Source organism: Pleurodeles waltl, chromosome 4_1 (genome assembly GCF_031143425.1).
Source record: "Pleurodeles waltl isolate 20211129_DDA chromosome 4_1, aPleWal1.hap1.20221129, whole genome shotgun sequence".
NCBI lineage: Eukaryota > Metazoa > Chordata > Amphibia > Caudata > Salamandridae > Pleurodeles > Pleurodeles waltl.
In genome coordinates, this window is record NC_090442.1 from 587,148,795 (window position 1) to 587,173,456 (window position 24,662).

At 44.3% G+C, this 24,662-nt stretch overlaps 1 long non-coding RNA gene across 1 annotated transcript in view; it reads right to left on the reverse strand.

Moving 5' to 3' along the window:
• LOC138288543 (uncharacterized) overlaps nucleotides 1–24,662 on the reverse strand; it is a 261,421-nt gene that overhangs the window by 226,381 nt on the left and 10,378 nt on the right. The window contains exon 2 of the long non-coding RNA XR_011202448.1: nucleotides 22,250–22,274. This is a non-coding gene — a long non-coding RNA (uncharacterized lncRNA). The remainder of the gene's footprint in view (nucleotides 1–22,249; nucleotides 22,275–24,662) is intronic.

The window sequence follows — 24,662 nt, forward strand, 5'->3', positions numbered from 1 at the left end:
CTGGGACCACTGCCTGATCTTACAAAATGTTGTCACCCACATTCACAAAGGGGAAAGAGGCCCCCGACGACCCCTTTTCATTTGCAAATGGGTTACCACCAATTTGAAATTGGTGGCAACCAGCTAATGTTTTGTGACCGCAATTCAGTCACAAAACATTCTCACATACCACTGCGCCCTTAACAGGCCCCATCCTAATATTGAATCACAGATCTTATTTGCGATGTGGTAATAGATTACCAAATCGCAAACAGGGTCTTAGCACATCCCAAATTGGTTTTTAGCAGTCGGAAATGGCTCGATTCTGCGAACTGAACCATTTGTGACTGCTAAAAAAGTTCATACATGTGGCCCAACGTTTTTGTTTAACACTGATCACATGGTGAATTAAACAGATGCAAGTCATCTTAAAAAAAATAAAAAATAAAAATAAAAAGGGGAAAAAAAAGTTAAGTCAGGATTCAATACCATCTCATTCGGCAGGTGATGTTGGCAGTCTCAGCTGTACATTGGGTCTTGTGATGGGGTGGATCTAAGGCACATGCACTTTCAGCTGTACAACCAAGAAAGGCAGTCAGTGTCACATGTTGCAAATACACCCGGATGCCCATATTTACTAGTCTGACACAAGGCACCACTCTGCAGGTGTTGCCAAGCAACAACGCACAGCATTGTGTCATAGGGCAAGGGTGTGTGCGTTCTCTAACGCAATGTTTTGTGCAGTACAAAAACTGCTATCAGGCATTTCCCTCTCTGCATGTGTGCTGTACAATGCAGCATGTTTGCAAAGTAGGAAAAAGGAGACATTACCACATTTCTTCTCGTTATGCCTACCTCAAAGAGGCATAAGATTTTAGCTCAAATCCCTGCCTAGCAATGTTTACAGATTGGGATTTACATCAAAACCCATCGGTGGCTGCGTGAGAACACCCATGCACCACCCATGGAACGCCCTCTTGACTCAAAGTAACAGAAAGCAGTGCATAGTGCAGCTTTGCATTCCTTTGGGAGAGGGCAGGCTTTAGCGCTACTGGTGCCCGCTGCAACAATCAATTTTGGCAGCCCCCTCCAATTATTTCCTCCTCAAATTCCCTCACTAGTATCGGGCAAATGTGACCCTCATCTTTCCACAGCCCCTCATATATACACATTTCATTTGTTTTAGAGCGCTGCTAAAGGCTGGCTTTACTAATAAGAATGTATATCTACCTAAACTAATATTTGTTTAGCAACATTAAAAATAGATAATGACATAGTGGGGGGGGGGGGGGGGGGGGGGGGACATAACATCCCAAGCTATTTTATGCAGTTTGCATGCAGCTCTTTAGTGACAGTAATAGTCATTGTTGTATATTGGGGTTGTATCTTATGAACTTCGGTTACAAAAGGATCTCTGTGACAAAAGCAGTAATTAAATCAGCTATCCACATAAATTACAGATCCGCATGGTACGTTTTCTTTGCAGCAGGCATAATAACCCTCTGCACTACTTCATGGTGAGTCAAAACAGCCGCTAGACAAAACTCTGATATCTCTCTCTCTCTCTCTATAGCAGGAACATTAGTCAAAAGCGTATCTTGACATTTATATTGCTGCCTGAAAGCTAGACTCTCAAGGAACTATGCAGCTGGGGTTTTTAAACTGAATGTAATTGCTAAACACAGCGTCCCTTACCGAAGACAGCGACAAATGTAAGTGCCCCAGCCGCTCTGCCCTAAGGCCGCCCCGATTCGGGATACTATCCAATGTACATCCTGATTGACGTTGGATGGTAAATCCCAAACTATGACTTTCGGTCATAAACCTGGTGCAAAGCATTAGTAAATCTATACCTCTGTGCATTAGAAGCAGCACCACCCGCGTGACGTCATACCTGATGACATGAATGGTGGTACCTATTTTGTAACTTACCTAAAAACACATTTTTTGGTCAGGGCTGAAGTCGGAATATGAACCCCAGTTTTCCTGGTTATATAATGTAATTTAGACACTGGACTGCTTTTGCATTTCACTTTTATCCAGTTCTTGCAGTAGCTAAATAGTAAACGGTGTTCAAACAAATAATGACATGAGCAATTGGTAAATTAGTCTCGTACAAGACTAAAAAAACGAACAACCATACAATATTAAAGAAAGGGATTAAGGGGCGTTAACTGTATCATTCCCCTGCGCCAGTGATGCTGTCAGGCTGGCACTGGGGGAAGGAAGCTTTAAGGCAAGCGACCGCAACTCTCCGATCAGCGTGTGACCACCCTGGTGGTAACACTGCGGGCTCCAAACAGGAATGAAAGCTATTGTCCAACACTGCAGCACTGCTTGCGCAGGCTCCAGGTCCGTCAGAGGTAGCAACAGTTTGTGAATTTAGCACAAGCATATACAGCAGAGTATGGGCGCGCGCAGGGGACACACGATTTCAGCCTATACTTTTATTTTCGATTTCAAAGCTGAAAGAGCTTGGGAATACACCCCCATAAGCACATCCCCACCAGAACTCTTGATCCACGCATGACATGCCCTGGCAGGCCTGACCGTGTCCAGGCCTGCCTGCAGAAAGTAGAAGGGAGACTGCAGCGCCTCTTTAGGTTAACCCCACAAGACTCGAACATTTTGGGGAGGGGGTCAGGGGTATACAAATATAGGCTGCCGGGTCCATGTATCCCCAGTCTAGGCAGCCTATACAACTAGAATTTTGAAAAATCCAATACTAAAAATCAGTCAAAACCCTAGGTATTATTGTAAGGCATAAATACATTGATGGTGTCCGGGGAAAATGAAAAGGGACAAGGAAAACAATGGCTAAATATACAGAACCCACATGTACGCTTTACCATAAACGTGAGTAGACATCAATCTGCTGTTTAAGACACAAGACAGACATTTTAATTGTGAAGTCTCTGTCAAAGCAACTGATGAGGTTTCCCTGTTGTACTTCTAAAGCCAACAACTAAATGTATTGATAGTTGTAGCCATTTGCTTATCAATAGATTCTCTAAGAGGAAGAGGTTTAGGCACGAGTAATTTTGACAAAAAGGCGGCAGACCTAAAGAGTCTAAGAGCATGTCAGAATCTGATGAATATCCTGAAAAAGTGACACAAAAACAGCAAGACACAATCACAGAGATGTTCTACAATACAGACACTACTGAGAGATTATCTTGCGCCACTATCAGTTTCACCATGTTAAACAGAATAAAAATACATAATTTTTTTTTTTTTTTAAATCAATTGATGCTGGAATATACTAAAGACAGGTAGGAAGCAGTCTAACCAATCGCTCATCAGAGAGAGTGAAGTACTTACAATTCCACCTAATACATACAAGACTGCACAATGTTGGTAGCGAGAGCGGGAGGTAGCACACACTATGCTGTTTACCATTGGTAAAAGCAACCACTGATGTTGCGCCTGCACATTCACAATGATGCCAAAGTTAATGTATCAGGACAGTGTATCCCCTGGCAACATCATACTCCCTTATACCATAACAGTGTGTACACGGTTTACCCGATTACGGGTCCATGTAGGTTTAGGTATGTAGGCATGACAGAGTACAAACAAGTGTAACTGGAGCATAAAAGCAATTTACATTGCAGATGTATTAGACAACATACTACTTACACACAGAGAAATTACAGTGATGAGAACCTATTGTGAATGTTCATTGAGAATATACAAATAAGGGCAAACAAAACTGTTGCACAACAATCCTTCAAAAGGAAGGGCAAAACTGGATCTATAGACCATCTACCCCCATGAGAAGTCTAAACAACAAAGCCAAGTGAGATCAAATATAGTCAGCTCTCCACTGCAACATACAAACCAAACATTAATATTGATGTAATTACCAGAAAAAACATAAAACATGAGTTTCTGGACCTCAATGTTCCACTCCCCAAGGGAGCCTTGGAAGAGGTTACCTATTCCACCACTATCCCACAAATAATGCAATTAAAAAGCCCAGTAAAGAAAAGGTAAAAACACAAAAAAACAAGTTTATTGCTAAAAGAAGGGGCACAAATATAAAATGATATACATAGATGTGCACCACAGACCAGGCAACATGCACCCCGCAGATTCAGCTAAGGTCTTAAGTGAAAGCTATTGCTATTTCAGATTCCCACAAGTTTATTTCTGTAGATGACATGAGTAACTGACAGTGAAATTTACTCCAGGAATTTGTATCCCCAGTTAGATAAGCGGTTTATCTAGAAGAATAAGCAACTGGTTCTTTATTTGGCAAAAAGATACAGTAGTTTATAAAAGTATATTTTGTTAAAGTTTTTACATAAGCACTACCACCAATTACCTTCTCAGTGATGGCTGCAGTACTGTAATTGAAGGCAACTCCCACACAGTGGTCCTACTGCATCTGTCTGCAATAATTTAACAATATCAATAATGGGGATCCCTGGATACAAAGCTTCTTGGGACATTGCGAGAAAGTTTGAATCATTCTTCAAATATCATTTTACCTCATCAGAATGGGCTGTGTAGCATCAGCACCTTGTAACCATTCACTTGCGGATATCTTTTGCTTCATATTTATTTTATTAATTTATTGCATAGGACTGTCAGGTGCAGTAGGCAAAAATCTATGAGTAATAGGTTTTCCAACCTGAAGAAAACATTGTTTGAGAAACCAAAACATTGTTATTACTTAACATTCCTGTATAACAATTGTTAGAGAGCAAACAATATTAATAAAAATGGTGTCACTAAAACATAATGTGAAATAACGTGTATTAAAAGACCCAACTGAAAAACATGTGTTTGAAAATAAAACATGCAGGTTATATGGTGAACACCATAAAATATGAAGTATTATGTGAAAAATAATGTCTAATGAAAACATATTTTGTTTAATCATAATTACATGCGTTAAAAGTGTACTAAAAGGATAATGGTCTAAATTTATTACGAAATGCTTTATCCTTCATGCTTAGCATTAGTTTAAAGGCCTCATGTTTTAGTAATTTTCCAATATTATCATGTTAAAATGGTCTGCTAACTTGCAATTTAATGTTTCTTCAAACATCCTGTGTGGCTTGCAAAGTGGAAATTTCTATCCTACTTTTACTGCTCGTGTTGCATATTTCCTTGAGATAAAGTGTTAACTTCAAACAATGAGCCTCAGTGTGGTATTTTTATTTTACATATTTTGTTCTTGCTGGAGTTTTATTTTTTGCAGGAAGCACATGTTATGTTTTCACATTGCTTAATTGTAATTTTTGTATGGAAGCTGATGTCAGATGAGGAGAGACAGCAGGATCTAATCCTGAGTGCAGAGAACAAGAAGAGGTACATCTGAAGCGCAGATGATGTGCTATTGGCTGCAAACTAAACCACCTCATAGTCTTGTGCAATAAAAGCTTAGTTAGTAATATTTGGGACTTTAATATAGCAACGTTTTAGGCGATGCACGTTCAGTACCATTTAGAGAGATTCTGTTAGTTCCCCATTTTCTGAGCATCAGTTAGTTCGGTTCCAGTTTTATTCTGAGTTAGATGCATTTCTATTTTTGCCTATGATTCCAACAGTTCAGTTATATCAGGCCCAACTGTACTGAACTGTTTCTCCTTCATGTCCTGATGCGCATTAATGAATACTTGATGTTCCTGTGCTCTGTTGATGAAGATACTACTGATCGATTCAGGAGAGGTATAACCAATGTGCATGTTTTTTTTTCTTTTTCTTTGCAGGTCTTTCGCCCTTTGAAAATCCAACCGCTTATTTTGGTTAGCGCCATAGTTAGATGTTGTCAAAATTAATTGGTCTTGTTTTTCTTTTTGCATGAAGTCCCCACATGCTTTCTCAATTAGAGAATGCCTGACCTAATATCTGATCATAAATGTATATTAACTGATTTTGATTTATTCAACTGCACAAACTCAATGTATACTGTCTCTATTTTTCCACTTAGAGTGTAGGAAGTTGGCTCTGTATATACTATTTCAAAGTAAGAAATAGTGTGCACAGAGTCCAAGGGTTCCCCTTAGAGGTAAGATAGTGGCAAAAAGAGATAATTCTAATGCTCTATTTTGTGGTATTGTGGTCGAGCAGTAGGCTTATCAGAGGGTAGTGTTAAGCATTTGTTGTACACACACAGGCAATAAATGAGGCACACATACTCAAAGACTTACTCCAGGCCAATAGGTTTTTATATTGACAAATATCTTTTCTTAGTTTATTTTAAGAACCACAGGTTCAAGATTTACATTAAACACTTTAAATGTAAGGTACTTCACTTAGATACTTTAGGAACTTTGAATGAAAACTATCATGTACAGTCTTTGTAAAAATGGCAATAAGCTATTTTCAAAATGGACACAGTGCAAAAATCAACAGTTCCTGGGGGAGGTAAGTAAAGGTTAGATTAGAAGGTGAGTAAAACACCGACAAGTCTCAGTCCTGGGGCATAGGCAGTCAACCGTTGGGGGTTCAAGGCAACCCCAAAGTTACCACACCAGCAGCTCAGGGCCAGTCAGGTGCAGAGGTCAAAGAGGTGCCCAAAACACATAGGCGCCCATGGAGAACAGGGGTGCTCCGGTTCCAGTTTGCCAGCAGGTAAGTACCTGCGTCCTCGGAGGGAAGACCAGGGGGGTTTTGTAGAGCACTGGGGGAAGGGGGGGGGGGGGGACACAAGTGGCACACAAAACACACCCTCAGCGGCAAAGGGGTGGCCGGGTGCAGAGTGCAAAGCAGGTGTTGGGTTTTAGGTAGAAAACAATGGAGGGACCCAGGGGTCACTAGCAGTTCAGGCAGGCACGGGTGGGGCTTCTCGGGACAATCACCACCTGGACAAGGCAGAGGGTTGCCTGGGGGTCACTCCTGCGCTGAGGTTCGGTTCCTTCAGGTCCTGGGGGCTGCGGGTGCAGTGTTGGTTCCAGGCGTCGGGTCCCTTGTTATAGGCAGTCGTGGTCAGGGGGAGCCTCTGGATTCTCTCTGCAGGCGTCGCTGTGGGGGCTTTGGGGGGTCATCTCTGGTTACTCACGGGCTCGCAGTCGCTAGGGAGTTCTCCCTGAGGTGTTTGTTCTTTGGATCTCGAGCCGGGGGCGTCGGGTGCAGAGTGGGAAGTCTCACGCTTCCGGCGGGAAACGTGAAGTCTTTGGAAGTTGCTTCTTTGTTGCAAAGAAGTAGCTGGTTTTGAACAGGGCCACTGTTCACTGGAGTTTCTTGGTCCTTTAGTCCAGGGCAGTCCTCTGAGGCTTCAGAGGTCGCTGGTCCCTGTCGGATGCGTTGCTGGAGCAGGTTTTCGAAGCTGGAGACAGGCCGGTAGGGCTGGGTCCAAAGCAGTTGTCGTCTTCATCCTTCTCTGCAGGCTTGCAGGTGAGCAGTCCTTGTTTCTTCAGGTTGCAGGAATCTAGTTTCCTAGGTTCTGGGGTGCCCCTAAATACTGAATTTAGGGGTGTGTTTAGGTCTGGGAGGGCAGTAGCCAATGGCTACTGTCCTTGAGAGTGGCTACACCCTCTTTGTGCCTCCTCCCTGAGGGGAGGGACGCACATCCCTATTCCTATAGGGGGAATCCTCCAAAATCAAGATGGAGGATTTCTAAAGGCAGGGGTCACCTCAGCTCAGGACACCTTAGGGACTGCCCTGACTGGTGGGTGACTCCCCCTTGTTTTTCTCATTATCTCCCCTGGACTTGCTGCCAAAAGTGGGGGCTGTGTCCAGGGGGCGGGCATCTCCACTAGCTGGAGTGCCCTGGGGCATTGTAACACAAAGCCTGAGCCTTTGAGGCTCACTGCTAGGTGTTACAGTTCCTGCAGGGGGGAGGTGTTAAGCACCTCCACGCAGTGCAGGCTTTGTTTCTGCCCTCAGAGAGCACAAAGGCTCTCACCCCAGGGAGTCAGAAACTCGTCTCTCAGCAGCAGGCTGGCACAGACCAGTCAGTCCTGCACTGAAGGATTGGGTAAAATACAGGGGGCATCTCTAAGATGCCCTCTGTGTGCATTTGTAATAAATCCAACACTGGCATCAGTGTGGGTTTATTATTCTGAGAAGTTGGATACCAAACTTCCCAGTATTCAGTGTAGCCATTATGGAGCTGTGGAGTTCGTTTTTGACAAACTCCCAGACCATATACTTAATATGGCCACTCTGTACTTACAATGTCTAAGAATGGACTTCGACTCTGTAGGGGCATATTGCTCATTCAGCTATGCCCTCACCTGTGGTATAGTGCACCCTGCCTTATGGCTGTAAGGCCTGCTAGAGGGGTGACTTACCTATGCCACAGGCAGTAATTTGTGTGCATAGGACCCTGAGGGGGGGAAGCCATGTCGACTTTGCCTTATACTCCCCACCAACACACACAATCTGCAATGGCAGTGTGCATGTGTTAGTTGAGGGGTCCCTTAGGGTGGCACAACATATGCTGCAGCCCTTAGGGACCTCCCTGGTCACAGGGCTCTTGGTACCACTGGTACCTTTTACAAGGGACTTATCTGTGTGCCAGGGGTGTGCCAATTGTGGAAACAATGGTACATTTTCAGTGAAAGAACACTGGCGCTAGGGCCTGGCTAGCAGGGTCCCAGCACACTTCTCAGTCAAGTCAGCATCAATATTAGGCAAAAAGTGTGGGGGGGGGGTGGGGGGGGGGGGGGGGTAACCGCAACAGGGAGCCATTTTCCTACAAAGTGTCTTTAATGATAAAAGCTTCGATTAAAGTGAGATTCTTCCAGCGTTTGACAGCCGGTGTTGTTTTTGTATTTCTGTCATTTGGTTTTAGGCATGATTTAAGTGGCTTTAGCTTTGTTAACCTAATAAATGTTTAAACTTTGCTAAAGTGGTGTGATGATTCATGGCCACATAGGTCATGGTGTGTATACATTTCTGACTCCACATTCAATAGTTTGATTACTGAATGTTTTATTTGATGTTTATCGGCTCATACTGTCTGATTGGATGATTTCACACACCTGTCAGAGTTAAAAGGTCTGAGCAGCCCTCTGAGGGCAACAGATGACTTACCCTATACGCGTCACCTTATCATAACAATATAAAACAAATAAGGTCCGACACATCTATAAAGTAAACCTTAAAGACGCAGTCACACCCTGTAATGTAATAAATGCAAAAGATACTTTTAAAAAACCTTACATTTACTTCTCTAATTGGTATCATCTTCTTTAAGCAAAATATGATTACCAAATTCCTACATAAACTTTCATATGATCGTTCAGTTTATAGACCAGTCTCTCATGTAATGCCACTGTCATCATGGGATCTGCCCATTCCCCTATTGTAGGTGGGCAGTCTCGTTTTCCATTGTCACAAAAGGAATACTTTGGTCACCGCTAGTGTTGAATCCAACCATTACTCCTGATTTATCATCCTTAAGATTCCATGAGAGTCAGGAGTTAAATTGAGTTCCAGAAATGGTTTGAGTATCAAGCCACATGTGTCTTGTAGATGCCGTAATACTAAGGTCCAGAAACTCTGTATGATTGGCTAGTGTCATAAGATATGCAACATTTAGTCTTATTGCTTAAGCACATGTTCCAACACCTCACATCCAGGATCAGCTTGACTGTGTAGCTTATACAGTGATGAATGGAAATTATAGAATTTTAATTGAACTTCCTGTAGACCACGATCGTGGTTGAGCATAAGGGCAAACCATTCAGAATCAGTTTATGTGTTTAACATGAGGCTGCCATTGAAGGCAATTTACAGTGGGCATAGAGTATACCTCTTCAATCAGCCTTTTGTAGAGGCCCAATATTTTTATGGCCACCATACACACATGTGTGGAGTGTTGGAAAATAGGTTATTGGTAAGGGCGGGTAGGTACCTACACTTAGCAATATAGGCCACTAACCTCCACTTATGTCCAGTTAGGTCTCAATAAATTAAACCCAGCTCAACCCATGGTAGCTTGGCAACTAGCGACAAGGCTTAACGTTGAAGAAAAAGGGTAAGTTGTGCAAAGATCACAACACAGTAATTAAATTAAACACAGGAAAAGGTTTAAAAATCCAAAACCAATTTATAAAAATAGTAAATATTTTTTGCTTTAAAATGACACCAAAACGAATAAAATCGGATAAATGGAACCGGAGATATGAATTTTTAAAGAATTAATGTTTTTTAGCGCTTGGAAACAACCAGTGCCAATCTGGTCGCGCCTCAACTGGGGCAAAGTCAAAGTTTGAGGCCGACCGCGATGGAGCACTGCTCGGCTATAGCTCGCGGGAGGCCTCGGTCAAAAGTTTACCTTCAGACTTAGTCCTTTTCTTGAAGATTTTCTTCAGCAGGACCAAGTTGCCAGTCCAATCAGACCTCCTGGAACTGTTCCTCGGATACGCGCCATGGGAGTCCTCAGTGGAGATGGTTACCTTCGGGCTTAGTCATTTTTTCAAGGTGAAAATCCTTCGACCGGGGCAAACCTAAATCTTGATCAGACGTCCCTGGAGCCCTCTTTAGGTACACTGCCTGGGAGGTCCTGGTCAACTTTCTACGTTTGGACGTAGTCACTGTTTTGGAGATTTTCTTCACCGGGACAAACCTCCAAGTCAGGCCCAGGTCGTGGTTGAGGCAATCCGGCTAGAGTTGCTGCGACGCGTCGGTCCCCTTATGGAGCTTTTTTCCATAAGTTCTCTAAACTTCTGGAGATGCTCCTTGAGGGTGAAGACTACAACTCCCAGAATGCACCTGGCGTAAACTCCAACTAGGCTACTGGACAGTGGTCAGCTGGTCAGTTTCTTCAGGAGTTGGTGCAGGGGACTCTGGTTAGCAATTTTTCACCTGTAGCAAACAGGGAGTCCCTCCTTAAACCAGTTGAAGCCAGGCAAATTCCTTCTTGTGGTGAAGCCCAAGTGTGCAGCTTGCGCAGTCCTCCAGAGTGCAGTTTCCAGGTGCAGGTCAGGGATCAAGCAGGGCAGTCCTTCTTCTGTAGTTCTTCCTCATTGGAATCGGAGGTGTAGGTGCAGCTCTACCATATTTATCCCTGCTCCTGGGTAAAAAACAAGGGGGTCCTGCTTCTCCAATCAGGTGCAGGGTCATCCCCCCTGTGATGACCACTTCCTGGGACGTGTGGCAAATATCAATCCCAGGGAGCAACATTCCTCAAAAATCCATCATGGCTGAAACTGATTTTTGGAGGTTACATCTGGCTGAGCCCACCCACTGGTGTGGCTAAATATCTTAAACACACCCTTCTCCTGCCCTCTCCTGATCTAATCAGGGGGCACCTAATTGTCTCGGTTTGCAGGATGTGAGGGAGGTGCTGGTTTGCTCCAAATTTCCTTCCCTGCCTTTGAAGACCAGTTTGGCAGCCCTCCCCCTTTTTGCTTCCCCATCAGCAGCAAAACACTACAGGGCTGAAGTTGGCAACTTTTTAGGTAAAGTTTAAAACTCTTACACTGAACAAGTAATATTAAATCCAACAATTGTAAGTTGTAGGATTTATTATAACAATTAATGTGATACCAAACTTGAGCTATCTGACACTTAAGGGGACTTTATACATTAAAATAAAGTCCCTCCATTCTAGCCTATGGAGGCCATTCACTACAATGAGGGGAAATAAATGTGGCTGTTTGCCCTCACCAGGGCTTATAAAACTATACTTATAAGGTCCCTGCTTATAGGTACATGGCACCCAGCCCTAGGGGCACATAGGGAACTCCTTAGGGGTGAGATATGTAAAAATAAGGTAGTTTAAGACTTGGAAAGTACTTTTAGTTCGAATTTGCATGGAACTCTAATTTAAAAGCAGCCAGCAAGGCAGGCCTGCCTTTAAAATGACACTGGGCACCTCAGCAGTGCACCTATCGGTGCACCACCTATGCTGGGGTCCCTAAACCTACATGCCCTACCATATACCAGAGACTTATAGGCATGGTAACTTACCCAATGATTAGCCTAATTTGCATACTCATTTCATACAGCGCACAGGCCCTGGGACTGGTTAGCAGTACCCAGGCCACCATCAGAGTCAGGAAAACACCAGCAAAAACTGAAAAAATGGGGGCAAAAAGTTAGGGGGCCTCTTTAATCAGCCCTGTTTTCTCACATGGAGTATGAGATTACTACAACTTGACTAGTTTGACATCCAAGTAATGTCTAACTTGCAAATAGGGAAGCAATTGTGATAAGTCCAAGTGGAACTTCACGTCAAGATCCCATTTTATCCAACTGAACATCCCCCCCAGCATCCCTCCACTCACAGAGAAAGAGCTCAACATTGTTCCAAGTTGGTGCCTGTAAGATCAATAATCCATGCAGTCTTAGGAGTTCATACCCAAACATCCATATCTTTATTGTTCCCATCAATACTGGGTTGTTATGATTTCTGTCATGCAAAGATTACCTGTGTGCCTTACACTCCTCCCTGTAAGGCCTATTCCAGAGTATCCCAGTTCAGCTTTCCTACTTTAGCTCTAATGTGATATGCCAAGTTTGATTGATGTTGAGCAGCATGATACAATTAAATCTTGGGAAGATGCAAGCCTCTCAATGTAGTTGTTGCATATTGAAGGACCTGCCCCTGACAGGCCTAAGTGATCCTCTACCAGATCTAATCTTTACTCTGTGGATCAATTAACTGAAGATGGACTTTTGGGACTTCAAGTGGAAGCATATGGAGAAGGCAATTAAAACAGGGGGTTTTACTATCTTACTGTTTGCACTTCTCATATGGAAATTCTGCCCCACTTCTCAAAGTCTTGATGCATTTGCTCGACCAACAGATCAAAGTTCTCTTTAGTCATCCTCCGAATGTTGCAACTGATTTCAAGTCCAAATATTTAATTTCACTCTGTATCCATTTGAATAGGTGATCATAGATGGAGCTGGTCATTGTGCATGGTGTCATAAGTAGGGCCTCACTCTTGGGCCAGTTGATTTTGTATCCAGAGAATGAAGCAAAGGCTTAAATTGTGTCCATTAATGAAAAGATGGATGTTTCTGGGAAGCTAGTGTCAACAGGATATCATCAGCATACAGCATTAGGACTCTCAGAGCCATTATTGGTTTGAAAGCATTGCATTATAATTGCTAGAGCTTCTAACAGGAGAAAAAGTAAGGGTGATAGGGAACATCGGCTTGCATATCTTTCAATAAAGAATATGTCTGATTGGAAGTCACTGTTATTGCCTACGACCATCAGGGTCTTGTAGAGCCATTTTACCATTTTGATGAAGGTTTGATCTAGTCTCATTCTACTAATGAAGCATTGAAAAATATTGCCATGCCACTCAATCTAAAACATTTTCCAAATCATAGAAGATGTCACTTTCTTGTTGTCTTCCCAGGCCGTAAATACTATTGGTGTAGCAACACCAGGGTACAGAGCTCTGAGTGGCTCATTAAACCCTGATAATGGCTGAAGATTACTACTGAAACAGCAGTCAAAGAGGCCATTTTCATTGACTGCACCAGGGTCAATAGCATCCTTGTTATGCTACTATTGTACTCCCGTCAAAAGTACCATAGTAAATGTAGTAGCATGCACAAGTGATTCCGGAAATCTTGGCCAATGACAAATGCTTCCATTTTCTTGCGATAATGGCATTACTCCTAGTCCTACTCCCTCGCCTTCCTTTTAAACCAATGAGGCCTCCCGCCTCCCCCCTAGACCCTCCCTTCCCTTATTAAACCCCCCCCACCCTTATCTCCTCCTGTACAAAAACCAAGCCCAAGCAGCAACTAGGACAGTCTGTACCGGGAGGGAGGGAGGGAACGGAAAAGGAAGGCGAGGGAGTAGGACTAGGAGTAATGCCATTATCGCAAGAAAATGGAAGCATTACCTCCCGTCCCTCCCTCCCTTTTAAACCAATGAGACATAGCAAGAAAAACACAGAAGACGGACACAGAGTTGCAAGAACTTTATTCATATCCTGCACCAAGGCCACCAAAAAAAAAACCTTACCCCTATTACTTCATAGAGGATAAGACTCGGTGACCTAATACCGACTCCAAACTACCCAAGTCCGATAGCCTATAATGACGTACAAACATCGAAGGAGAAGCCCAAGTGGCGGCCCTGCAAATTTCCACCACGGAAGTCCCCTGAAGCTCTGCCACACCTCTGGTAGACCGACCCTGAATCCCCTGAGGAGGAACCACCCCTTTTAAGGAATAGGCCAACAGAATCAATGACCGCACCCACCGACTCAAGGAAGCCATGGAAGGTTTCTCACCTTTACGTGCCGGACCAAAATTAACAAAAAGCGAATCCCCCTTACGAAAAGGAGCCACCACCCGCAGGTACTCCAACAAAGCCCTGCGTACATCCAACGAATGCAAACGGACCTCCTCCCTTGAGGAGGGATTTGGACAAAAAGAAGGCAGGATGACCTCCTGACGAGAATAGAACGAAGAATTGATTTTCGGAATAAAGGAAGGAACCGGAACCATAACCACCCGATCGTGAAAAACCTTACAAAAAGGAAAGGAACAGGCCAAGGCCCCCAATTCCCCTAACCGACGAGCCGAAGTAATGGCTACCAAAAAGAACGTCTTCAAGGACAGATGGCGCAAATCACAGTCCCCCAGCGGTTCAAATGGGGCCTCCGTCAAAACATCCAAAACCAGAGAAAGATCCCATGAAGGAAAAGAACGTACCGGGCGAGGAAACAAATTAACAAGACCTTGAAAAAAATCTAGGCATAAGGCGCCCTTCATCCTGAAGATTACGCCATGGCCCTCTGAATCCCTGACTAGCCGCCCACTGTACCCGTAGAGATGCTACTGACAAACCCAATTTAGCACCGTCCTGCAGGAACTGCATCACTTCAAAGATAGACGCGCAGGTAGGATCCAACTCATGACTCAAACACCAAGAAGAAAAAACCCTCCACTGTCTACCATAGGAAAGTAAAGTGGAACGCCGCCTGGAAGCCAGTAAGGTAGAACTCAAAGCTACAGGTACCCCCAGACCCATCAAGCCCAGTCGTTCAACTTCCAGGCCGTCAAGTGCAACCTCCTCAACGACTCCAACGGGAGGCAGGGGAGACGGACAAAGAGGCAGAGGCCACATCCTCACGTCTGCCATCTGCCTCAACAACGGGAACCAATTCGCCCACGGCCAAAGTGGCGCAATCAGGATAACTCTGGACCCCAGATCCCTCACCCGCAACAGAAAAGACCTGAGTAGTTGAAACGGAGGGAATGCATACAAAAGACCCCTCGGCCAAGGACATGACATCCCGTCCACCTCCCAGGCCTGGGGACACCGAAACCGGGAGCAGACGCAATCCAACTTTGCATTCTCTGCGGACGCAAACACATCCAGCACTGGAAGTCCCCAAAGCCGAACCAGATGCAGAAACAGAGACTTCCGGAGGGAGAAAAGTTGAGAGGAAGGCATCACCCTGCTCAGTAGATCCACCCGAACATTGACCACCCCTCGAATGTACGTAGCCCTGAGAGAAGGAACCCACTCCTGAGCCCACACAATCTCCATGGCTAGACTGAACAGAGCCCTTGACCTGGTCCCCCCCCTTGTCGGTTGACATAAGCTTTGACCACTAAGTTGTCCGTTCGAATAAGAACCGCCGCCCCCTTCAGGGACCCCTAGAAATGGACCAGATCCAGAAAGACTGCTCTCAATTCGCGCCAATTCGACGACCGACTCGCCTCCCGAGGTGACCAAAACCCCTGAACCAACCCCATCCACGCCCCCCAACCGGAGAGGCTGGCATCCATAGTCACCACCACGGGTCTCAGAGGTGACAAAGAAACCCCTACCCGAAGACGATCTGCATCCAACCACCATTGCAATTCCCTGTGAATCAATCTGGACCCCGGAACCCTGTCCTTCAGAGAACCGGACCCCGGCGCCCACCTTCTCAAGGACCATGTCATCAAGCACAGGAGATGGAAACGCGCCCAAGGAACCAGAAATATCACCGACGCCAAATGACCCTGCAGACGTAACCATAGAAGAGCTTGTGGTGCAGTCATTAATACAACCTTCTTTACCAAGGACTGGAGCACACCCAACCTCTTCTCTGACACCGACACTAAGCCTAGAAGAGTCTGAAATCGAGCCCCCAGAAATACCAGATCCTGGGACGGAACTAAATCTGATTTCTCCCAGTTGATTAAAAACCTGTGGTTTTGCAGGACCCCCAGAACTCGGGCCACCTGCCTCTGCAACAGGACCCGTGACTGGGCATAAATCAAGATGTCGTCCAGATATGGATGAATAAACACCCCCTCTGAATGTAGCAAAGCCACCAGGGGGGCCAGCACCTTCGTAAAAATTCGAGGAGAAGATTTTAGACCGAAAGGTAGAACGCAAAAAACTGGTAGTGGTCCTGATCCACAGCAAACCTCAGGAACCTCTGAGAAGACCTTGCCACAGGCACGTGCAGGTAAGCATCCTGCAGATCCAGCGACACTAGAAAGTCCCCTTGCCTGACCAATGGAAATATAGTCTGAATAAACAGCATGCGGAAATACACCGTCCTGATCCAAGCATTCACCTCCTTCAGATTGAGCACCGGTCAAAATCCCCCTGAAACTTTCTGCACAAGAAATAAGACCGAATAAGTGCCCTGACCCCATTCCTCCAGCAGAACGCGGGAAATGGCCCCTTTGACCAGCAAGTCCCGAACTCCGTCCAATAATGATCTTCTCCTTGACCCCCCTGAAGGCAGAGGGGAGGGACGTACCCCTGAATCTGGAGGTACTACCCCAAAATCGATGACATAACCATTGGCCACAATGTCTAGCACCCAACGATCGTTGACACTCTCCTCCCAAGCTGAAAGAAAGTGACTCAGCCTTCCCCCAACCGGCCCTATGCCAGGCCCACAGTGATTGTCAGGACCCCTTCTTGAACCCACCCCGGTTCGTAGGAGCTGACTTCTTAGGAGAAAAACGTGGTTGAAAACGCCGTTTCCTAAATGAAAAGGATTTGGTATCCCTATTCGGAGAAGATCGGGAATGCTTCTTCCATCCCTTAATAGAAGTAGAAACCTCTTTATAAGGCAAGGCATGCTTCCTTTCCTTAAACGCTTTGGAAAGCATGGATGGCAACTGTTCTTCAAACGGCAGTCTCAGCAAGGCCGCCTTTTCCCCTGGGTCCGCTTTCCATGAACGCAAGCAGAGGGACCTACGAGCCCCAATCAAAGCACCAGAGGCCAGAGCCGAAGTACAGACCACATCCGAAGACACATCCGCCAACAATCTGGCCTGCTGTTCCATACCAGCCAGGAGCTCTGAACATTCTGCCCCTTCCTGAACAGCCACCGCCAGCTTATCAAAGTCTTGCACCAACGACTGGGCCGCATAAGCCGAATATATACCTGCCCTTAGTGCCAGATTCTCAGCGGCAAACGCCCTTTTAAGACCTGAATCCACTTTACGGTCCGTGGCATCCATAGGCACACAATCCTCCGGATTTACTGCCGTTTTGCCAATCAGGGTAGCTAAAATTGAATCCAGGCAGACCGAAGGAGGTAATACCTCCTCCCCCTCAAGCAAATACAGTTTCTGCAGGAAGCGTGGAAACTGAGTTGTATCCACATCCTTCCATTCACGAAATACCATATCCTTCACAGGTCCCTGAAAAGGCATGGGAAACTTGGCAGGCGTCTGATATTGTGAAATAAGTGAGAATCCGAGTTCGAAGGTTGAAACACTGGGAAACCCAAATTGTCCCGAACATGTGCCATCACCTCCCACATTTCTTCTCTGGATACATATTTACCCCAGATGACGTAGAAGGGGCCTCATCACCCTCACTATCTGAAGAGGACTTCCTTGCAGCAGCCGATGTATGAGAAACTTTAGACTGACCAGTCCTGGCCAACCCTGCTTGAAGAGCCCTGGTAACAGCCACCGCAATCATCTCCTGCACTTCATCTCTAGACATGAGGGGAGTACCCCTATCCTGTAATTGTGAGCCCCCAGGAGTGGAAACTCCAGCAGCACCCTCCTCCGAGGAGGAGGAAGATGAGACAATCCTCCGTCTCTTTGCCGGAACCTTAGGCATGTCACTATCCAATATACACTGCTCTACCCCTAAAACGCACTCTCCCTATATAGAGACCAGGACCTCCTTCCTAGGAATCCACCAATCCTCTAAAAGGTCAAACACAACTGCCCACACCATAAAACTGCGGGCAGGACGCCAGTCCTACCTGAACATCTTCCCAAAAAATCGCCGTCCCGCAGTTCCCCGCCGCTCTGCAGCGCGGAAACCCGGAAACCGACACCCCAGCCACAGAGGGCCGGTTGACCCAGTCAGCGGGCCCTCAGCCCGCGTTTTCCCGAGCAGCCCGGCTGCTCGTCACCGACGCGACCAGCTGCAGCACTCCTCGTGGAGCTCCGCGTCCCGAGGAGTGCCTCCATCGTAGACCTCCAGGCCCCGCCGTGCAGGTAAGGGAAAAGAAAACTTCTAGCGTGGGCTAGACAAATGAAACAGGAGGAGATAAGGGTGGGGGGGGGGGGGTTTAATAAGGGAAGGGAGGGTCTAGGGGGGAGGCGGGAGGCCTCATTGGTTTAAAAGGAAGGCGAGGGAGGGACGGGAGGTAATCCAACTTAGTTATTGTGTAACTGAATGGGATTACCCATTTAAGTCTGTTCTTAAGACCTTTGTGAAGATTTTAATGCCCACATTTATTCATGAAAAATGTTTGGTTTGCACAGTGCAAAGGGTCCTTCTCTGGTTTTGGAATGAGTGAGATTATGGCTTTATTGAAGTCAGCACGCACACTTGTCATTTCTCTGGCATCTCTGAACATCTTTTTTTGGGGGGTGGGTGAAATGGAAGGCCCAGCTGTATTTTTATGAAATTTTATCAGGAAGTCATAATTTCCCAGATGGCATTGCCTTCACCACCTCGGATTTATTTGTTCATTATTTCTCCATTTAATCCTTCTCCAAGTTCTTCAGTTAACTGTGCGGTGGGCCGATTAGTCATGAAAACCTTTTTGCCACTTTTGTTTACTGTCGCTTCGGAGGTATATAAACAAAACAAAAATCCGCAAATTCCTTGGCAATGGCCCTCTGACGGGTGAGCATTGGGCCAATTCTATTGTTGATCACCGGACGTTGAATCTCTCTGCTACAGCTACAGAATGAGAAGCCCGTCTGCCTTTTCACTGTTTGCAATGGTCAGTTGCTACGACAGAAGCTTTCTCAGCCTGAAATTCAAGTTTGTTCAGTTTACCTTTCTTCAACGTGGCGGCTTTTAGATTGCATTTATCAGCGCTATTCGAAAAGTCTTCTTTAGTTCTAGAATCTCAGCTTCAGTTCCTGTGCTGTTGGGTGCCTTACATGTTATTGGAGTTTTGCTTATCATTTTGCCTGCAATGTATGTCTTTCCTGCTGCCCACAGAGTTTGTACAGAGAACACTGAATGGTTGTTCAAGTCTTTAGTATTGCTGCAACTAGCTAAGCAGCTTACTTTTTTCTTCAACAATTGGATAGCTTGCCACATCCATTCTCCCGATTTTATCACAAGGGACATCAACTGAAGATCTAGCTGCAGGGTGACAGGAGCATTGCCAGAAACAGAGTTCATGCCTATTACACATTCGGTGTCTTTGGAATGTAACCTGGTGTTACCAGGCAGCAGTCAATTCTTGGCTCCATTTCACGTGAACAGGATAGAAAAGTGTACTCTCTCTCTCTGACGTGCAAGTTGCCAAGGGTTGAGGAGATAGTGATCAGTCATTACGTCCTTCAGAAATCCTTTGTCAGCTTCCAAGATTCGGATGGCCGGATCAGTCAACAACTGGGTCAATGGAATGGTTCTAGTCACCGTAAACTACCATGGTTGCTTTGTCTCACCGATATGAGAAGTCAGATCATGTATCATCCTGCTGTCCTTGCCAATGCCAGACGGCCTCGTGTGCTCTGGCTGCCCATGCAGCCCCAAATCGATAGGGCAGTAATTCTTAAACTGTGGTCTGCGAGCCCTACTCTAAATATTAAAATTAATAAAACAAAATAAAAACGTACATAAAACAAAGAAACAAAATTGAAAATGTTCTAGATTGGATTGTGAATTAAATAAAATATTTCAATATTTGAGAACTTATTTGGTGTATACTTATTTCTGAATTTCTGTGTATTGTTTTAAGGTTCTAATTACAGAAACCGCTTAGGCTGGGGTTCCCTAGCTTTTAATAATGACTCAGTGGGGGTCCTCAGATTGTAATGATGATTCAGTGGGGTCATCAGAAGGCAAACGTTTAAGGACTGTTGGCTTAGGGTTGTTCACAGTACACCAGGGAGACTTCCAAGCAGTTTTAAAATAAAAAAAAAGGGCCGACTGAAGCGTAATTTCCTCAGTATTGGAGCAATTGACAACAGAGCTTTCTAGAAGCCAACCACCTTCACTGCAGCCTCCCTGGATTACTTTAACTTTACATTTAAAGCAACACACACTGGGGTGTGGGAAGATTTTTTCAATATGACCATCTTAGGTCTCGATTATGCTTAGAGCACGCTCCTGTACTGGTTAACGTTATCCTTATGAGCTCTGTGGGATCATCTTCACTGGCAGCCAGCCAATCCACTAACAAGCTCGATGCTCTTGAATTGATACCAAGGTGCCAATTACCATTTATTCCATTTTTACTTAGTGCTACAATGCACCTGTCTCACAAAACCAATAACAACAAAGTAAAAAAAAAAAAATAAAAAAAAAACACACACACTTTACAACTATTCTCTGTTCATGTCCTAAAGATGATCAACTGCTCAGGAATCAACCTGAGCAGAGCTTGAAGGAGGCATTTCTATGACGAATACTATTTTTATAACACATAAATAATAACATTTTAGGGTAAAAGGCTGCCTTACTGTGTAAGCAAAACAGGCTTGTTTAATCAAAAACTAAACAAATGTTATAAGGAGCAAAAGACGGTAGCAATGTGTAAATATGCGAAAAGACTATTTGTGTGTGAAGAGAGCACAACCGAAGAAAAACAGAATCAGACAACTTTTAGAGTTTATGTTTGTTTTCTCGCCTTTTGAGTATTTTTCCACTGCAAATTTACCTGAAATAGAACTCCACGTCCATCCTATCGATATTGGCGTTTGCAATAACAAGTTAATTACTGAAGCAGCAGACTATCGCATTGAGACACGGAAACAAGATATTTGACTGGAATTCGGGAGTTAAATTGGCTTCGGCATTTAGAAAGTAAACAGCGTGCACATAACTCATGTTTTCCATCCTACCTCTTCGTGTGCATTAGGTGATGTCGCAGAATCAGTTAGAAGTGCTCTAGGTTGTGAGAACCCTCCTGTTCAGATATTCACCATTCCCTATGGTCCTGGTTCTTCGCTGTTGGCTTTTGATAAAGCGTTGGTGTGATTGGACCAAGCCAGACTAGAAACCAAAGTCAGCCTTTGCAAAACTTTCAAGCGCAGCCCACACTGCAGGAAGCTGCAACTAGAATGGGACAAAAGGGGAATGTTTGGGTCATGGCAGCCCATCCAACTCTAAAAGCAATCTCTTAGGTGGCAGCCTACTGGGAGAATATAATGGCCAGTTCAGGCCTACACAGGACAAAGGGATTGGTTTGGCCTAGCATGAAAATTGCCCTCAAGCTGACATGTTCACCCATATACAGGGCAGAAGATATGCGACTAGAAATAGACTGTGCTGTCTGGTGAAATAAATGAATAAAAAATTTAAAAAATCGTGTCATTTACTTAACCAAAGTTCTTGGTCAATGCCAGAGGAAGCCTATACTGTGAAACTCTTTTGTAACAAAGCTTTATCATCTCCGTAGAAAGTGTAGGGAAAGATATTCATGGGCGCAATAGACAGAGAGATACACATCATACATTTTCAACCAGTAGAATAGGATTTCTCAGTACCCTCTGACATACAGTCCTGGAATTATAACATCTAGCTTAAGCCCCTTAGAAAGAGCCCGTAAGAGTTTGCATGCCCTCTTTCTTTGGCTATGGACTAATGTGGATGTTCAGTACATCCCCCAGCGGCTAGCTAGATGCATCGGATAGTTATCTCACCATTGGAGGCTAAGATGGAATCACCTACATTATTCTCCTAGTAGGACAGTAAAATCCATAAATAGTACCTATCACGGGACAAATTGTGGTGGTCTCCATGACAGTGTCAAAATAGCTCATTAGAAATTTATTTTGGAAAAAAAAACACACAAAAAAACCATCTGAGTAATAAACCAAAACAATTTGGCTCACTTTGTTACTCCTGTTCAATTCACCTCCCTAAAAAAAAAAATAGTTCTTAAAACAAATCTTAAGGGTTCAGTATTTCACAAAATGAACAACCTCGAATTTTAGTACTTACATATCTTTAACTGCATCGGTAGCTCCTACAATCAAAGGCACAAAACAAATTAATTATAGAAGGATTAGAAAAACATTCAATTTTTAAGAAAAACGATAAACTAACCTTCTCATTGTTATTCGGTAGTAGTTATGATACATATGTTTGGCAGTGAAGTTAGGCCTTCAAAGACTACATACAATGACACATGCTGAGACGTTTTATCCCAATGAATAGAAGGTTTGGTGAACTGTATACAAACAGGTGAAGCAGTCACAGGTCAATGGTTTGCCCATTGATCTCCAACCATTGGGACAATATACACAGTTTACACGTAGCACACATGGAATTACTGCGAGCAATATATGTTTAACTTTTAGCATGATACACAAAGTAGATGAATTTGTAAAATCTTATAAAATTGCAAAGACAAAAAAAACTGTGGAAACAAAAAGGGTTATCAGGAGCTATAATGACCACTAAGTGCCTTCAACAGAATTTTACTGAAGCAGGACTCCAAGCAACAGCAGCATATCCTCTTTGGACTAAATTCCATTTACTGGTAAATTCTATTTAGTATTGTCATCTGTAGGTAGACTTTTAAACCACAGAACAGCTCGAAATGCTCTGCAAATTTTAAATATTGATTTTGGGCTTAGAATGAGGTTTGAGAAATTTACCGTTCAACATTCCGCAACACATGGCTTAGTGGTCTCATTCTCTCTCCTAAGACTGGGACTTCTACATCTTGTTACACTTCCTGAATTACAATGGCTCATCCAGATCAATTTCCAATGAGGTTACCAAGAACAGACATTTTATTTGTGATATTGCAAAGGCTCATCAATTGCTCTCCAAGACATGAAATTCACCTGGACCGTATCGGACATCACTGATCTGTCACAATCCTAGTTTGATTAAATTCAAGGAAACATGAATATAACTTGTAAAATCCATGAATGTATGTTGGATTCTATCAGCTATACTGTTAGTATGCACAAATATTCACAGCAATGGCCAAACTGTACCTTATTGCTGTGCTCCCCTCTACCAAAGAGATAGCCAACATTGCCCAAAAGTGAAGGCCAAGTGGTATTGATAGAACTACTTCCTGCACCTCACCTCTATAACTATAGAGAGCATCATCAATTATGTATCTTGTGCAGTGGACTATCATGGAAAGTGAGAGGTATGTGGAAGACTACAGCAGGACGATAGGGATGTTTCTTATATTTGGAAAAGTGAATAATCAGGGGGGTAGCAGAGAATGGCAGAATTCCAGCTGTTCACTTTCCTTAAAAGGTTTTAATGGAAGAGGTAACGTCAAATCAGGGCAGGCGCAGGAAGGTGTCAGGACCGCAAGTATACAGTATATTGTTTTAATAGATAGAACGGGGCTTGAGAGTGGGACAAGGATCGGTTGGGACTTACTGTGCTTGGCTCTCCTACGAATTCTCTTCCCCCCAAGGCAGCTAATCCCTATGAGGAATTTCCAGGGGGAGCGAATTTACAACATAAAACTGTAGAAAGGGTAGGTGTCGGTAAGATAAAAATTACCCCTCAAGCTGCTGAGCGAGCAAAGCTTTAGTTGTCTCTTAGAACCCCTATGTGAAAACATAATTATGGACTTCTGCCCACATGGTTCGATAAGAAACCTTTATCAAGAACTCAAGAATAAACCCAGTTGTGATTGGCTGTCAATCATGACAACTATCAACCAAACATGTTATTCACTTCTGCCATGTCATAATGCTCCAACTACGGGAAGCAGTAATTGATGCTTTCCATGCCTTCTATCATCACCCCAAGATTTTCATATACCCGAGGGTAGTGGTGGAATGTTACCTGCAAGTTTTCTGTCTGGAGTCTCCCCTTTCTTTCTTCTAACTTGAATGAAGTGGTGAAATGGCTGGGGTCGATGTTTTGCAGCAGGCTGTGGGAGGAGGACACTTGAAAATGGTACCAGGAGATCAACTTTTTTTTTAGGAAATGCATTGTGCTTGAGTGCCTCTCCTAAGCAGGTTTGTAGGGGTCAGGATTCAGAAGGAATGAAAAGGTTCCTGGGCCGTCAAGCACAATAAGAAAAACCTAGGCAATTATCCATCTTGTAAACCACATCAGTAGTCAATAGTGTCAACTTAGAATTCTGCAATGGTAAACAACCCTGTTCATACCCAACAATATATAATTATTACAAGCCTGACCCAGAGGTTCAGTAACTGGAGAGAAATGGTGGATATATTAGTTGTGATCCATCGCCTAAAACAGATATCCCGAGAGGCAAATGAGGTAGCAAAAGGATGGATGATAAACTGCCCTCGCCCCCCACCTTCTCCTACCTCCCACTGATCACTGCAGACTCAGGAGCTGGGTGAAGCTGTGATACCTCCAGCCCCCTCCCCATTGCCCATTCCTCCGGCAGATCTGCGGCCAC